The 17952-nt window shown below is 46.8% G+C and overlaps 1 protein-coding gene and 1 non-coding gene across 3 annotated transcripts in view; one reads left to right on the top strand and one right to left on the bottom strand.

The window, feature by feature from the left end:
• Positions 1–17952, bottom strand: part of LOC119396556 (uncharacterized) — a 317806-nt gene that overhangs the window by 109812 nt on the left and 190042 nt on the right. The window lies entirely within an intron of this gene.
• Positions 9925–9998, top strand: Trnas-gga (transfer RNA serine (anticodon GGA)). Its single transcript has one exon. It is a non-coding gene; the product is annotated as a tRNA-Ser (tRNA).

Below are 17952 nucleotides of genomic sequence, written 5' to 3'. Positions count from 1 at the left end.
ATGCGCAATGTTCGATTCATGACTGAAATAAATAAGGTAAGAAAAAGAACGAAACAAGGACAGTTTACGCACTTTCATTCCCACGTTCACTTTCGTTTTTAACTCTGTTTTCGTTCAGGCTCAATTCTGTGATTGAGCTCTCTGACAAATTTTCAAGGCCGTAGCCGCAAGCGGCCCGTTGCGCTATGACCTTGCGCAAAACACAGCAGGCGCGAAAAACGGTGAAAAAAACACGTGACCTTTTCCGAGGGAGCGGCGTGTGGAGAGGAAACCAGCGGTGAACGCAGACAGAAAACACGTGGCCTGTGTCATCAATGGCTGCTTGCTGTGACGGCATAAAGACGTCGCATATAGGCGAAATTTGTGGCATCATCATGACGTTACGGGACGACGCCATATGATAACCTCATCACATGAAATCGCCGCCTGACCAAAGGTGGGTCAATCCTGGATGTAGTGCGACGCCTCGTGACATGCAGAAAAGTTTAAGCTGGAGGGTTGGGGGGGAGGGGGGGTATGGATCAATGCAATTGACTGAGAAAACCAAAGCAGTTTAATGCCTGTATCTCACACTGCGGCTAGTTACGTCTTGCAAGAAGCCTGATCCCCGATTTTGGAACTAAATGCGTTACCAAGTGTGTAGCAGGCGGGCGCCTTCAAGTGTTCAGTGTAACCTGCTCTCGAAGATTTTAAGGCGAAAGCCTTAGATGCGTCATCGAACGCGGAGAGTGACCGCAGGCGTCAGCACGGGTGATGCCAAGAAAATCATGCGATGATGTGAGCGCATGACGCCACAGGTCGCCTAAGTGTGTGCTGTCATCATGGCGCCACTATTACGCCAGATAACGTGGCGTCACCACATTACATCACCGCTTGGTCAAAGGTGGGCTGATGCCGGAGGCGCTGCGAAACCACGTGAGGTGCAGAATGCTTCTAGCGACTCCGATCCCGGAGGCAGTACAAAACCACGTTTGATTCAGAGAGCTTCCGGGGTGGGGAGATCAATACAATCCACTGAGAAGGAAAAGATGATGGATTTCGCCTTCGAGTCGTCTTATGTAAGAGCACAAGAAAACGTGTGACCTTTTTTTAGTTGTCGCATACCAGGGCTGGGCAAAGATACTTTGAAATTGTATCGCGATACGATACAAGATACTGAGGTAAGAAGTATTGGAGATACAGATACAAGATACTGCCGCAAAAATTGTATCCGATACGATACTTGGCAATTGTATCTTAAGATACTTCGATACATTCTCAAATTTGTTATTATAGATCCATATAATGTAGCAGCAAACACCTATGCACGAAAATGTCTACTTCAAAATTTCTTAACTGTGACCTATTTTGTTTCACTTGAATGAAATGTCTGTTAGTATCTCAAAAGTTTTGCCCTTCTTGCTCAAAGTACATTAGTTTCCTTCCAGGATAACTTATTGGGGTTTGTTTAGCTTCTTCCCAGGGCAACTCTTTGTACACTTCGCTGACAGCGGTACTTGCTTTGCACAGCTTGCCGACCATCCAGCAGGTTGCCATATAATCACAATAACTTCAATAAGAAGCCTTCTCACGACGGCGCAAATACCGGTGTGGAATTTTACCATGTCCGTAAAAGGCAACTTGCACAATACCGTGTATCCGGACAGGTGTACAGCAGCAACAACGCTGGTAGCGACATTTTTTTTTCTTTTTTGTTGGGGGGGGGGGGCGCATGGTGTATACTAGGGGTTTGAGCCATTTCGCTAGCGGCCCGGCCCGCACACATGACCGTCTTCGTCTCATTTGTTTTTATTTTCTAAATAAGTATGTTCGTGAGCTGCACAGACATGACTGGTCTCAAGCATTCCTTTCGTGACGAACATGTGGTCACCATGTGCTAAAACATAACCGTGGAACAAAACTTTATATTTTAGAATCCGCGTCCAGATATCAGTCATTCTGTACATCGCTATCGATGTTTCTCGAATGCTGACTCCAAATCCCCTTCAGAAATGACCTATATATGAGATATGGGAAAGGCTTCCTTTCAGACGTCATTTTGTTCAAACTCTCTCCCACCATCTTCACTGTCCCGGCCCTTGCAACTAAATTTCGCGACTGCGGCCCGCTGGCTATAAGCTCAGTTTGAGACCCCTGGTGTATACGTACATGACGTAAAACTGCAACGAATTGTCATATTCTACTTATCTGCTGGCGTAAAGGATTCCTTGTTGATATGCTCACTAATGTGCAATCTTTTTAGCAATTATTCTTCAACGAGAGAACATGTGCAACACAGAAACGTCTCAGACGTATTGTATAGTGCCATAAAGCGTCGCAGGACACCGCCGCTATTCGCGTTATTGCCACTTATAGCTCCCATTACGTGGCGATTAGTAATGCGAAAAATATTTAAGAAAGCCTGATACAGGAAAACAAATATAAGTAAAATAGAAAGGTGGTTGTTTATCAAACATTCACATTGAATGAGTACAGAAACACAATACAGACGGCGCCCTTAATAGTTATGACAATTAAGCACCAAGTATCGTCAACTTACCTGTTGAGACAAGGGAAAATTCAGTGCTTATGGAAAATTGCCTGAAACGGCTCGTTGGGACCCTCATGAGCAAAACAGAGCATTCAGTGAAACAAAGTTTCTCGAATCACCTTCCTAACATCTTTAAGATGGCTCCTAATGATTTCCATTATTACAATGCAAACTCAATATCGCTATTTTCCTAAGCGGTAAGCAGAATGTTTTGTACTGTTTACTCAAGGTACGCCCACATAATTATATATTTGTTTTCAAAATCGCCTTGGCAACGTGTAAATGTGTAAACAGTAGTGGAAATAAAGTAGACCGAAGAATAAAGCAGAGATCTTATTTTGGGTGCGCGTTGCAAAAGACATACTGCAGTCACGTCACTGTGGTACCAGACCGGAAAAACAGTGCAGACTTAGGTAATGTAAGGGATGCAAAATGACAGCTAAGAAAGCACAAGTGCTTTCTTAGCTGTCATTTTGCATCAATTTTGTCATTTGTCAAAGCTGTCATTTTGCATCAAATTTGTCTGAAATCAAATTATGATTTCATAAATTCTTTGAATAAATGTGCGAAGAAGTGAAAACTGCGGTACGCCAAGATAGTTTCTGCTAGGTAAACGCTTGCACTTTTAGATCTAGCATCAGTAGCAGTGGTGCTAACGTTGTTAGATTCTTATTTGCATATAAGTTAATTCATGGCATGCAAGTTAAACTTACATCCACGAGATCCTTCAAATCGCTGATATCTAAAATTCATGCGACGCAAAGGAACCCCATTCTTGCACGCATCACATTTCGTTACGGAGCAAGACTCAAGAGAATCTTCATTAACGACACTGTAGCAACATCAGAATTTGCGCAACAGACGCGGCGCAGGACAGTGGTTAAGAGCAAGTGTCGCGGCATATTGGCGCAACTAAAAAGCAATCGAGCAAACAAAAGGTACGTGGGCTGGGCGTAGACGTCCGCGCGCTTGTCTTCCTCATCTTCTGCCCTCACTGGGGTACTCTGGCGGGAAAATAAAATTGCGTCACCGCCCTAAGACTTATTCAGATGGCTTAGTGGCACCAGTACCAGCTTGAGAAGTGGAGCTTGGACAGCGATTATTGTTCGCACGGTTGTGTTGCGATAGAAGTATCTTGTATCTTAAGATACACGATACATTATCGAATGTATCGGAAATACAGATACAGATACTCGTCTTTCGAGTAGTATCGCGATACAGATACAAGATACTCATAGAGTATATAAGATAGTATCTCAGATACATGTATCTTCGATACTGCCCAGCACTGTCGCATACCCACGGGGGCCAGTCCCACCTGCAGCTAACGTCGGCGCAGTCGTGGTCGTCGCCCTCCTCCTTCTCCTCTTCCTCCAAGGGCAGAAAAACGCGCGTGGTTGCCGTACTATACCTCTGGCACGTCACAAGCATATTCGGAGCCATAGGCGTGCGCACAGGGGGGGGGGGGCAGTCGCCCACCCCACCCCCCCCCTAATCACCTAAGAGGGGGGGCGCAATATCTGCCCCGTACATTGACCCTTCTAGTCACCTAAGAGGGAGGGGGGCGCAAAATCTGCCTCACACATTGACTTAGTAGGGTGGGGGGGGCGCTGCGATGAATCTCCCCCCCCCCCTGATGGGGAATCCTGTGCACGCCTATGCTCGGAGCGCCAAAGCCTAAGCCCGCATAAGATAAGGGGCCGTGCCCTCGCATATACATTTAACCGAAGTAATCGTGTCCTGATTTTCTTTTTACGGCGAGTGTCCCGCATTCGCAGCGATATGCTCGTCATGGAAAGCATATGTACCGGTATTCACAATGTGACATTTTAGGTAAGTGCCGTTCGCGATCAGTGATCGCAGGTTTGGTCGCATTGTTGTGTCATTAGGTATCGCAGTATTCTGGTTCTTGATCACTGACCAGAGAAGAAAATGTGTCTGACACAGATTTTCTCACATAAGGGCCAAAATAACGGTTAGGGGTATTTTCAAGAGGGCATCAATAGTCGTATTAAGGTGCAAAAATGAGAAGGAAAATTAAATCCCGATAGTTTACGATCGAGAACCATGACCTCATTGTGAGGAACGCCGTACTAAGAAACTTCAGATTATTTTTGTCATCTGCGCTTCTTTAACGTGCAACTGTGCACCGAAACTAGAGTGAAGTCACATCACCATCATCAAGCCGGCAATTTGAACACGAAAATGGAAGAGCTTAGAAGAGGAGAAAAGAGAAGACGGCACTGACGGCAAAATGGTCGGTTCCCAACTTGTTATTGCTGCTGCCGTGATTGTCCTACTGGCGCCTATGGCAGTCACCCTTCCGCACATGAACAGCATCAGGTGAGACCACTGCGAATGATGCGAATGAGAGACACTCAACATTTCGCAAATTTTCACGCAGCACGTTCTTCGGTAATGTGTTTACGGGTGCACTGGGCACGGATACGAGCAGACAGGTAGCACCCTGGCTCTGTGGCAATTAAGAGACAGTTTTAGTTGGGCGTCCGAAGCGGCTTTGTGGATGCAGGCTGCCGTTGGAAATGGCTGGCAGCCTGTGGACACAGAACTGCTGTGGACGTCGAACTAAAACTGCCTACTGTCTATTAATTGCCATAGAGTTCCTCAGGGTGTTAACGCCATAGGGTGTTAACGCACCGATCTGGTAGCATGCGATCTGGTAGAGAATGAAAGAACAGGAGTGCTAAATAAGCTGCGAACGAATAATCAAGTTCTAATAGCTGCAAGAGCTACTACAGGGTAGTCATGGTGACGTGGCCTACGCTTCGCGGAATCACCACTAGTGCCGCATGCACCAAGTAACACGTATCTTGAGATCCGCGCACGCGAGAGTAATAGCACCCTGAGATTCATTGGCGGTGCTATTAGTCCATATATGCTTCTTATCAGAATCGTCAGTGTGTATGCTTTCGTCTTAAAGCATAGTCTAACATGATTAAGAGGTCCATACAAAAATTGACGTGTCCTATCCGCTCAAGGCATCAAGCCAAAAATGCGCGCCGGCGAGTCAGAAACTTCAGCATGTTCAGGCAAGAGGCACGCATTTATTGGCGCTGCTGCTCACTCAGAGAAAATGACCCCAATACAAAAACCTAAACCTTCTGTAAAGAAAAATAGAGAGCAAGAAATAACGTAATAGTTGATACGTAAAACAATGAGTCACACCATGAAATTCCCACCAAACCTCTGTTGTTTTTACGGCTGCCAATAAGTTAGGTAAGATATGTGTCGCAGTACAGAGAAAGAATGGGCCGGTGATAGACAAGAAGCGGACTGATATTTGTTTTGTGCAACATACCAACAAATTTACTGATTGACGTACGTGTGTGGTATGTAAGATTTCGTTTAGCGGCGGCCGCTTTAAGTAGGGCGAACAGGGCTCGTTAACCAGAGATTAATAGAACATAAGAGATCGCTAACCGGATGCTCGCCATCTAATCTATCTTTACATTGTAGAGAGTGTAAGTGCACGCCAAAATTCGATGAATGCGCGATTTTGTACCGGCGCGGGAATGAAGAAACGCGTTTAATGGTTGAGGCCTGGCATATCGGTATTAGTGGTAGCGCATGCGTGAGCCAACCATCGATTAACCTACATAAAGAAATCAAGTGTCTGAGTAGTTATCTCTCACGTAGATGACCACGCGTGCCGGATTGGTAGGTTTTCCTATTGCTTGGGCACGCGCAGATAAGTTTTCGTGCCTTCTTTCTTTTCCGCCTTTGTGCGCCTTTTCAGTTGTTAACGGCGTTTGTGGTGTCCTGACGTCTTTCTTGTGTCCGTGTTTGCACGCCCTGTCTCTTTAACATGAATACTGACCAACTAGCTCAGCTCTCTGTTATATTAAGTTCTACATATCTGCCATGCGCCACGGATAGTTATGTATCGTCCAGTGTGTTCACGGTGTAAGGCGAAAACAAGCGCAGTTTTACAGCCAAGCCGTCTCTGCCTAGGGTACCAGAAAATTTTCACAGTCCGTCGACAGAAAACGCACCCAGACTTGACGATACGTCGGCCAACACCGCGGAATCACGAGCGGACACGTGACGGCCTTCTCCATGCCAATGAGCGGTGAAGTGGCGCTCCCTTCTGTGGGACCACTTGCGCGCGTGCAGCTTTAGAAAGGACGCTCCTTTCGCTCAGTTTTTCGAGAGTGTTCCATGGCTAGGCCATGCACGGAATGTCGAAAAGCAGCATGCATACGGAGTGGCGATGGGATTATCGCAAGCGATCAACGCCACGCATAGGAAACGCATGCGCGGGAGATTCCGCCTATAGCAACTGATTTCATTTGGGCTTTAACAGCGCTGGGAAGGCCGCGCATAATTGGGACTCCCGTAGGCCAGCATGAGCACGGTGACACAGTGCACCTAACTGTCTCACTGTCAATCATTTCTTGTAATGCATTGTTCCATAGTTCAAGGCTACTCACATTTGTCAATTTGATCAGGAGTTAGCACTGCTTCGTTGGCCAGCCATCTTCACAGCGTGGACTGGAGCCCGTTTTTACTTCCTCATGATTGAAATTATTCAGTTGTTGCAGTGAAATACATTGAACCTGTCATATCTGTAGCATTTAGACTGAGGGGTCATCTTTGCCTATCTCTTGTCTCTAACTACGAAGACAGATTTACAAGAGAAATTTCTTTGTAGGTCACGTTTAGACAGGCCAGTAATGCGAATGCGGCTTTCCTTGAAGTTTTAACGCCAATATCCTGATCATTTTTCCCATGGGCTTCGACGTAGACCTGGAGAAGATACGACGCGTTATGTCACAATATCGACTGACCCCGGTACACCACGCGACGACCAGGATGCCACGGAGGAAGAAACACCACTTAGTTCCAGCAATGGTATGCAGTCTTTGCCAGGTCACCGCGATATTTCTTCTACCAGCGTTGCATAATATGAACAGCGCACCCTTAATTCGAAATTCAGGCCATGTTTTTGACGCATCAAGTTGTTCTCGCACGGGTATATCCATCGACAAGATCACAGAGCGAATTATCTTAACGCCCGTGTCGGCAGTGGCGTACCAACTTGTTTGCGAGTTGGAGGGGGGGGGGGGGGGGGGAGGCAAGCCTCTCCCACTCCATCGGTCGTATATATATATATAGGCAGAGAGAGAGAGAGAGGGATACTTTCTTCATTCGCACTAAGTTTCATGGGATTTTTGATATACAGAGGGAGAATTTGCTTAGCTGTGTTTAATAACATGATAAAATAAGCACAGTTAGTACTACGTCGCATACACTGGGACAAGCAAAGATATGCGTGTTATGCATGTAATAGTATTACAAGGAACACTTTTTGGAAAATAAGCACACAACCTGATGCATGAATACAATTATGTTATTATGTTGATGGCGACCTTCCCAGTAGTATAGATGGGCATCATTCAATGAAATTTCGTTAATGTCTAAAAGCCGCTCACTAATAATAGCGTTTTAATGTAGGTAGCAACGAGTGTACTTTTTCTTTTCATTAATTAGTACCACGCTTCCGTGCACATATTCAGGTTTGTGTATATTATATTTTTCCTTGTTTCCTCCTAGTCGAAATAGTGTTTTTAGTGCGTTTTATTATTATTGCTATTATTATATTACTATTATATTGCCAGTGTTGTTAACTTGTCAACCACAAGTCTCCTTTAAAAAAGTAAAAAATTTGGGGTGTTATAGGCGTGGTACATTCTTTATACTCATCACATTTGTATTTGCAACATTGCTTGGAGGGCCTTCCGGCCCCTCCAAGTAAATACGCCTATGCTAACGGTGTTAGCCCCAGTTTTCGTTGAAGAAATGTTGGTCGATTATAGCGTTAAACTACGCCGCATTGTTGCCTTCTGCATTCGTCATTAGCTGTTTATGACTGGTTGAGTTCATGCACACAACACCCAACGCGATGCAACAAAAGACGCGAAAATGATCAATCGCGTAGTATCCGCTTATGCATGACTACGTAAAAAATAAGAGAACACTATTTTAACGCGACAGCGTTAAAGAGCTCGTATCGCAGAAATTCCGCCGTCGGCGTCGGCGCCGTTGGTTGTGAGCAAAAAATCATCATCTTGTCCGTGACCGAAAAATCGAAAAAGCTGCAAATAAAATAAATAATAAAAATGTTGGGCCCGAGTGAGAATCGAACACAGGCCGTCTGCGTGGCAAGCAGGTCTTCTACCACACAGCCACGCCTCTGTTTGGAGCTGCACTGAAAGTAACTTTCATGCTTCCCAAAAATACGCGTCCTGTATACCTACATGTGTCACAGTACGAGATGTAATATCGCAGTAATATTGCGTGGTACAAGCGTACATTGCCATCGGGCGTCACACCATGTCAATATCATAACGATTTGGTGGTTTAAAGACAGCCACCCATTACAAAAGGCACACACATTACTGCGCGTATTTCCTTAAGACGACGTATATAGTGGGTGCATCGCAACTTCGAAAAAGTTTCTCGCGCATAATTGCTCCTCGTTTAAAGCATATGCTACCCATTACATAAGGCACACACCTTAGTGCGCGCATTCTGTTAAACATTCGTAGTGTTCGAAGTGCGCACTAGGGGCAGGATATCGCTATCGCGTTCACCTTTTAAAGGCAAAGCTTAAGCGTACCCCAATTTTTTTACCATTGGTTCTACGCCATTCGTCAAACATTTTTGGTAAGAATAATATCTCGGGTTTAACGTCCCAAAACCACGATATGATTATGAGGGACGCCATAGTGGAGGGCTCCGGAAATTTCTACCACCTGGGGTTCTTTAACGTGCACCTAAATCTAAGTACACGGGCCTCAAACATTATCGCCTCCATCGAAAATGCAGCCGCCGCGGCCGGGATTCGATACCGCGACCTTCGGGTCAGCATTCGAACGCCATAACCACTAGACCTCCGTAGCGGGGCTAAACATTTTTTTTTGTGTGTGCCATAAAATCGCCTGCTTGTTACGCGACGTCACAAATCTGTGAAATCGCGACGTTAAAATGGCGTATGCACACTAAAAAGTCCACTATATACAATGCTGAACAATACCTAAACGTTTTTTCGGAATAACAGGAAAGTGTCTTATTCTGAACGTTATTCAAGAAGGCTGCCCGCCGATCACACAGGCAGAGGCTAAATATAGCAGCTGGCGATTTGTATGCGTATGAGGGGAAAAGAAAGAAAGGGAAAATAGACAACCACCCGTTTGTAGCACGAAGCCACAAGGAAATCCATACGGATTTCTCAGAAATAAAGCCTCTTAGTTGCCGAAAAATTCGTCCTGGTCCGGGGATCGAACCCGGGACCAACGCCTTTCCGGGGCGGTCGCTCTACCAATTGCTTCGAGTTGTCGATGAATTCGCCCTCGCGCTGCCAATTGCTAGCTTCCTGGTTAGCTCAATTGGTAGAGCGACCGCCCCGGAAAGGCGTTGGTCCCGGGTTCGATCCCCGGACCAGGACGAATTTTTCGGCAACTAAGAGGCTTTATTTCTGAGAAATCCGTATGGATTTCCTTGTGGCTTCGTGCTACAAACGGGTGGTTGTCTATTTTCCCTTTCTTAACCCTTCCGCCACCTTGCGGGATTCCGCAGAACTTATTTCCAACTCTGTAAACTCATCCTTGCTGAGAGAGATGGGGAGAGAGAAATTAACATCACTGCTCGTGTGTGCTTCTTTGCCGTCCGAGTTGTATTTTGCGCTGTACGAGCGAAGTCGGCCGTCGAGTAACCTGATCATCGTTGGAACGCACCGTCTTTTATACGTCTCACCAAACCTTCCAGCGTTATCGCTGGTGCTCGCGCAAGCTCTCGAATAAACTTGACTCTTCGCGTTCCGCGCGTAATCTTGACAGAATGGTCTCAAATGACCGCAAAGCTTACCGAACATTGCGACGTGGTCTGCGCCGAGCGTTGCTAACAGTTTTTGCGGGTGAAACCCGAATGCATCAAAATGAGGCAAGAAACACACGTGGCAATATGATAAGCAAGACGAAGCAGGCTAATGAGAGACTAAAGCGGAAACACTTTACTTCTGTAGTCGCATCGACCCACAGCAGCTTGGATATAGAGCAACGGCGACGCTATTTCCTTTGTATGAAAGAAAGTGAATTTCCCGAATCAAGAAGAGCGTTTCATCGGTCTATAAAGCTTTTACTGGTTCCCGCCTGTATTTGCGTCGTCGATGATGTAAAAATATCAGGCCAGGCAGGGCGGAATAAATGCATGTGCAGAGCGTTATAGCGTTATAGGGCCCCTGCTCAGCGGTAGCCTCCTTTGGAATGCTGGAGCGCAAGGCGCGAGAGTGTCGCATAAGCGACCTGCACCGCAGAGAGCTTACAGTGCGTTGTCTTGAAACACGGAGGACAATTTTCACAGCAGAAGCGTACGGCAAATTTTAGTATAGAATGACATGATTGCCGTGTTGAAGGAAAAATACAGTAGTTGGTTTCCCAGTGTGCAGCCGACAGCGATCACTGTCTAAAGTGTGTGTGGGGGGGGGGGGGGGGGGAGGGGGGAGGGGGGGACTCCGCCCCTTTTGCCCCCCGGTAGATACGCCTATGCGTGTCGGGCTAACGCGTCAAGTCATGCAAGCCGTATAAAGGTTATGCCAACTACGCCTACACGCAGAAACTGCTTCAACTGGACCGGGGTCAGCTTGCAGCGAGCACGTCCACTGTGCAACCATCCTGATATGCTTGACGTCTGGCACTTGCGGTTGCCCGGAGAACGTGCCTGTGCTGGTGCGCGACGCGGACAGCTACGCCTGCGTCTCATGTACGTGTTTTAGCCTGTTGGGGATTTATCAGACTGCAGACTCCGCTAAAGGTTATATAAGGTTCTTTATTAAACTACGCGACCCGAAACAAAGGGCCCCAGGCCCGATTGAGTATACAAGCGGTTTTCCGAGCAGCTTGTCTCCTTGGCTGCCGGAGGTCGACTCTCTTCGTCTCGTCGACACTCTCCTCCCGCAAGACGATGACGATCACGTGACCAGGCCGCGGCTTCCAGACGCCAGCCCCTGAGATCAAAGGGCCCGAACACAGCAGCACTCGGTCGAAAGGAAGAGGCGCGAGGACAGGCAAACACTTCTCCGTAACCATTCGGAGAAAGAGCCGTGAGAGAAAGAGAGACAGGAAAAGAGAGAACAAAGGCAGACAGAGATTGAGCTTGAGAAATTAAAGCTAGAGCAGGCGAGATTAGCGCGCAGTGCGGATGCGGCGTCGCCGCAATAAGAGCGTGAAAATGACGAGTTTGCTTCAGCCGTACAAAACAGGCGATGACATCGGTCTCTACCTGATTAATTTTGAACGGATCTGTGAGAAGCATTCATTTCACCAGGACACATGGCCAGAACGGTTGCTTGCGTTGTTACCGGGAGAGGCCTCGCAAGTCGTGGCCAGACTGAGCGCAGCCGAGGCAGGCGTGTACGGCTCAGTGAAGTCGACTTTGCTAGCAAAATACAGGCTTTCCACAGAAGAATTTCGGAGGAGATTCCGACAGGAAAGAAAGAAGCCTAGCGAAAGCTTTGTTGAGATTGCGTGTAGCCTGAATGATAATTTTTCGGAGTGGGTAAAAGGAGCAGGGGCGGATAACTTCAGTAAACTGGGAGATCTAATCTGCTTAGAGCAGTTTTATGACACCCTGCCAGATAACGTGCGCCTGTGGGTTAAGGATAGGCAGGAAGGTGTGTCTGTGAAGAACGCAGCACAGCTAGCCGACGAGTATGTGGCAAGTCGAGGTTTCAGGACACCGACCAATAGCGCACATCACTATCCAAGGCCAGCACCACGGCCACAAGCTTACACTCGAGGGCAGCAACACACAACGAAAGAGCGAGACGGAAGTCGACCTCCGGCAGCCAAGGAGACAAGCTGCTCGGAAAACCGCTTGTATACTCAATCGGGCCTGGGGCCCTTTGTTTCGGGTCGCGTAGTTTAATAAAGACCCTTATATAACCTTTAGCGGAGTCTGCAGTCTGATAAATCCCCAACAAGACATTCAACAGGAAATTTTGAAACGTTATTTGACATTCCAATATGCTTCATATTAGATACCGTATTGCTTAATTGTTCCATTTGTGTATCCTTATGCGCTCTCAGAAAGGTAACCTACAGTGCAGAACAGCAGTGTACTAGTTACTTTCCTCGATAGAAGTTTGCTTCTAAGACCCGTCAAAAGGCAGCGTTATTACTGCGCTATGGAAACAGCAGTCGCCGCAGCGCGTCTTGAAATTACTTTTCTTTTACATGAACGTGTTTTATGCCGGGGTCCACCAAGAATTCACCAACGTCATTTCCGTCACAGACGTTACATCGATGAAATGCACGCGAGCAGATGACAAAGAACCAGAAGAAAAAGAAAATTTCGGCGGCCGCGGTCGCAGGGATGGAGATGTGCCACTATAGGCGTGAACGTGGGTGCATCCACGTCAAACGCTGCTATAGCAGCTGCCAAACACCAATAGAATTGTAAAAGCTCTCATATGAACGTACAATCAACTACTACTCTGAGTACATGGTTCACTTTCGTGTTATACCGATTCCCATGACGGAGGGATCAACCATGTTTTTTTTTATGGTTATGAAGACCCATATAGTTCACTCTGTAAAATGTATTGTGGAAGTATTATGTGCGCATGTGCAGGAACCAAGACGGCTTAATGAAGAGCCAGTTGACATTTGGCACGGGGTACGGTCAAACGATGCGCCCTAGTTCGGATTTTACATAACCAAGTTATACAGTTGGGTTCAGGCTTTCATGTAGGCGGTATTGCATAGCCTCATGTCAAACCACTTGCGAGCGTGTCACACTCATCATTCCTCTGCGTTAACGCTAGGCGCTGCTGTGTCTCAAGCGATGCTTGCACCCGCGGTTGGTTTAGCTTCTTTCCGCCTATTGAAGTAAGTCGCCATCTTTACTAACCAGGCCAACCTTACTCCAAGGTGCTAATGTGTTGAGACTTTCTCTGCGACCTCCATACTTGCTCATTACATTCGCGCAATGTCGCTTGTGATGTTTCTTTAGATTAACTATAGTAATTTACTTGCATTGTCTAAGTGCGTCGACATTTCCTTTAGGGTGATACACGTGAACTTAACTGGTTGTTCAGATTTACACTTGCTTAGACACCAAAAGGAATCTTTTGATATTTTGCTGTTGCCTTTAATCTCGTAAACATGTGTTCGCCTCTTTTCCTGCCTCAAGAGTCGCATCGTATTTTGCTAATGTCACGGCGCAGAACTTGTATGTGGTCTTTTAAATGACACAGTTTCCCAAATGTGAGGCCCTTCGCCAGAGGGCAGCTGCGAATAACGATGAGCGCTCAGGCGAAAATCCATGTGGCTTCTGCGGCATAATATAAGCGGACAGCCAGCAGAAGAGCCTTCCTTTGTGTGTAGCTTATGAAGGGGCGAGGTGGTGCATCATATCTTGCGACGGAAAAACGGTTATTGATATGTATTTGCTTCTTCAGCCCGCCTGTTGAAGTGTTACTTTTTGCCTAATCTCCCGAGTGGCGTTTGACTGTCACAGCTCGGCGGCTGAAGGAATTCTGCCTGAGCGATGACGAGTGCAGCCACGCCAACAAAGAAGCACGCTGTGTAGAGTCGCTGTGCCGATGTCACACGGACTTCTACGCCTCGGGTGATGACTCAACCTGCATGCCAAGTGAGTGGCCGTTACTGTGTAGGTATGTGTTGCCGTAATTAGCCAATTCATATTGCCCTGAATGTTAAAGAAAGTGCCCGATCACATCTGCGGGTCATGAAATGAAGTTATTTGAGCCACTGTCTTTCCAGCCAATGTTACTGCATTCATTTTCTCTCATTACTTGTACAATTGCGCTGAAAGCTGTGAAGAATACTTCAGTTATTATTAATGGTGCTTGTCGCGGAAACTTTCATGTGTTGTCCGCACAGAAAGGACTGACGTTTCGGCCGCGGGACCGGCCGCTACCAGAATTTCGGGTAGTCCTTCAGGCTTTTTTTCTAGCAACATCCTGACTTACTCTTTAGTTCTCTATCTCGGATCATTGCCAGCATTTCGAGCAGGAATTCCAGCTTTTCTTCCAGTGAAGTTCTGAATAATTTTTTTTTTCATCTTTAGTTCTCGTTTTTTGGAACATTGCAGCCCTGCTTGTGGTCTCGCCATTCTTAATGCAAGTGAAAAAAAAAAACTGAGAAAATCATGGACCAGTCGTCACTTCTAAACACCTATTGCAACATTGTAGTTAACGGTTACTGCGAACTCCGTAATTTTGGCGTAACTTTCACGCAGTTGAGGGAAACGCGTTACTTCTCTATACTGGCCTTCGGGACAGCAGAGCATTCTGTTTACATGGCATTATTAGTAAGTCGAACGAGACAGGTATGCGGGGGAACGTGGAGTCTTGAAGTTACGTATATTTGTCCAACAAGGAACGTCGTTTGCGCCAACGTTTAAACAAGGGCGCTTGTCTCCGTCAGGATCGCGTCAGCTCCTGACAAAAACAAGTTCTTTTCTATAACCGTTGGCTCTAGCGACATTCCTTGATCGATGACATCTTATTAACTAGAAAGGCAGATGGTGTACTAGAGTTTTTTTTGTTTGTTTTTGTGAGAACTACATAGCCCTGAGTGATCAATATGTTGCACTTAACCTTTGCGGAAGATGCTTGCTTGACCGTTACATGGACTTTGCAGAAACGAGCACGTGGCGACCGCTGACGACAACCATGTTTCCGGCAGTGCTGCTCATTCTGGCGCTTATCGTGATTGGCTCCGTTGGTTATATTAGGTGAGTGGTTCAATTGAAGAGCTTTCATCATCATCATTCGCAGCCTGTTTTAGCCCACTGCAGCAAGAAGGTCTCCCCCAATGATCTCCAGTTCAATCTTTCATGTGCGAGCTGATTTGATTTCATTACTGCGAACTTCCCAATTTCTACACTCCATCTGACTCTCGGCGTTCCTCTACTGCATTTCCCATCCCTCGGTACCCATTCTGTTGCTCTTACTGTCCACCGGTTGTCTGTTCTACGCATTACGTGGCCAGCTCAGGTCAATTTTTTTTTCGCTTGATGTCATCTAGGATATCTGCGACTCCTGTCTGTTCCCTTACCCATTCTGCCGTCCTCCGATCTCTTAATGTTATTCCTGTCATTTCACATTCCATTGCACGCTGCGTCGTCCTCGGTTTTCGCTCTAGTTGTTTTGTTGTTCTCCATGTTTCAGCCCCTTATGTTAGAACTGGCAGTACGCAGCGGTTGAATACTTTTCGCTTTAATGACAGTGAGAGATTTCCTGACCATATTTGGAAGTGCCTGCCGAATGCGCTCCAGCCCATTCGTATTCCTTGGTGGATTTCTTTTTTGCGATTAGGTTCTCCTGTGAGTAGTTGTCCTAGGTATACACATTCTTGTATACACTCTAATGTATGGTTTTCGATCTTAAACTCTTTCTGTTTCGCCAGGCTATTTAACATTATCTTTGTCTTCGCCATATTCGTTTTGACGCCTTCTTTGATACTTTCTCCGTTTAATCCCTCAATCATTTTTCATGCTTTCATTACAGTTAAAACGTACCGAAAATATCCTCCGACGGCAATGAATAAAACAGCAGCTTGTTGGGCAAAGAGCACGGAACAGTGGATAACTCTGTACAAAACATCATATTCGTTGAGATTTTACGTCCCGAAATCGCGATATAATTATGAGAGACGCCGTAGTGGAGGGCTCCAGAAATTTCGACCACCTAAATCTAAGCACACCGACCACCAGTATTTTGCCTCCATTGAAATGCGGCCGCCGCGACTGGGGATATAGATATCCCGCGGCTTCAGGTCATCAGTCGAGCACTATAAGAAGACCAGCGTGGTGGATCACTTTTCCTTACCACTTCGCTTTTCCACCCGCGTGCAATGGTATACTGTACATGGTTTTAATATACTTTACCATCCCCCTCCTTTTTCTTCTCCTCACCCTAATTTCCATTTCGCACACCCTTGCTATACTATACTAAACATGGCCATGCTTTGATTTACCTTCTGCCATCCTCATTCGCATCCTCCTCACCCTCACTTCCTTTTCCCGCCCCCTTGCTATACATGGCTATGCTATTACATGGTTTTGCCTGCGTTACAAGCGACGACATCAGATGACAGCACACTCCCTTCCTCCTTTCCCTCCCTTCCCTTCCCAGCCCCCTTCCTATACATGGCTATGTTATAGATGTCTGTTATACATGGTATTGCCTGTGTGACGCCTTGCACTGTTATGCTGTCTTCTACCCTCTACCATCCTCCTTTCCCTCCTCCTCACTTCCCTTTCCCGCACCCTTACTATACCATTCTATACATGGTTATGCTATAGATGGTTTTGACTGCGTGACGCCTTACATGGCTATGATATGCTTCTGCCCTCTCTCTTCCTCCTTTCCATCCTCCTCGCTATCCCTTCACTTTGTCGCCCCCTTGCTATACATAGCTATGCTATATATGGGTTTGTCTGCGTGACGCCAAGCGGCGACATAAGATGGCAGCACACGATGACAGCATACTCCCGTCCTCCTTTCCCTCCTATTCACCTTCTCATCGTTCCTCCTCACCCTCGTTTGTCTTTTCCGCCCCCTTGCTATACATGACTATGGTGTAGATGACAATGCTATACATTGTTTTACCTGCGTGACGCCAAGCGACATTAGACGACGACGACTGCATACGACAGCATACGACAGCCCGGCCCCCTAAAGTGCTCCGCACCTAAAGGGGACCTGCAACACTTTTCCAAGCAATCGTATAATGGCATCGTTAAAAGAGCTTATTGCCTCACGAATCGACTGCCGGAAAAAAAATTTTCAGACTCCGTCAGCAGGAGCAGAGTTAAGGTACGTGCACACTGGCGGAATGGATGCCGCGGCGGCGTCTCGCTCGTCGGCGCCTCCGCTCAGGAAACAGCGGCAAGCTGCCCACATTGCCGGCGCGAGAGTAACGTGACAAGAGCGAAAATCACTCAGGCGTGCGCGCCCGCCGGCTCACTGACGGCTCGCACATTCTCCCATACCGGCAGAAAGGGGAGGCGCGAGAGAGGAGAACAATGTCCGACTTCTATGACGACCGCCATGTAAAGAGGAAGAAGAGAAAATGCAGGCGCTGATTGGTGGTTTGCTTGCGCGGCAGCCGACGGCAGCGGCGAAAATAGGTCAGGGAGCAATTCGGTCGGCGGGAGGAAAGTGCCGCGCCGCCAGTGTGTTCGTAAATTTACAGGGATTTGCCGCGCGCTTTATGCGCTTTCTCTTTCCTTTCGTACTAGCGAGTGCGTTGAAAGCTATATACGCGGGGAGGAGATGACAAGAGGGCAAGAAGATGCTTCCCTCCGCCAGCAGGCGTCATAATTTTCTTTTCATTTTTTTTTCTTCTCACGCGTGGCTTAATTTCAGTGTG

The sequence above is a fragment of the Rhipicephalus sanguineus genome, chromosome 6, assembly GCF_013339695.2.
Source record: "Rhipicephalus sanguineus isolate Rsan-2018 chromosome 6, BIME_Rsan_1.4, whole genome shotgun sequence".
NCBI lineage: Eukaryota > Metazoa > Arthropoda > Arachnida > Ixodida > Ixodidae > Rhipicephalus > Rhipicephalus sanguineus.
The sequence above is the reverse complement of the archived record's forward strand: the minus strand, read 5'-3'. Positions and strand labels throughout refer to the sequence as shown.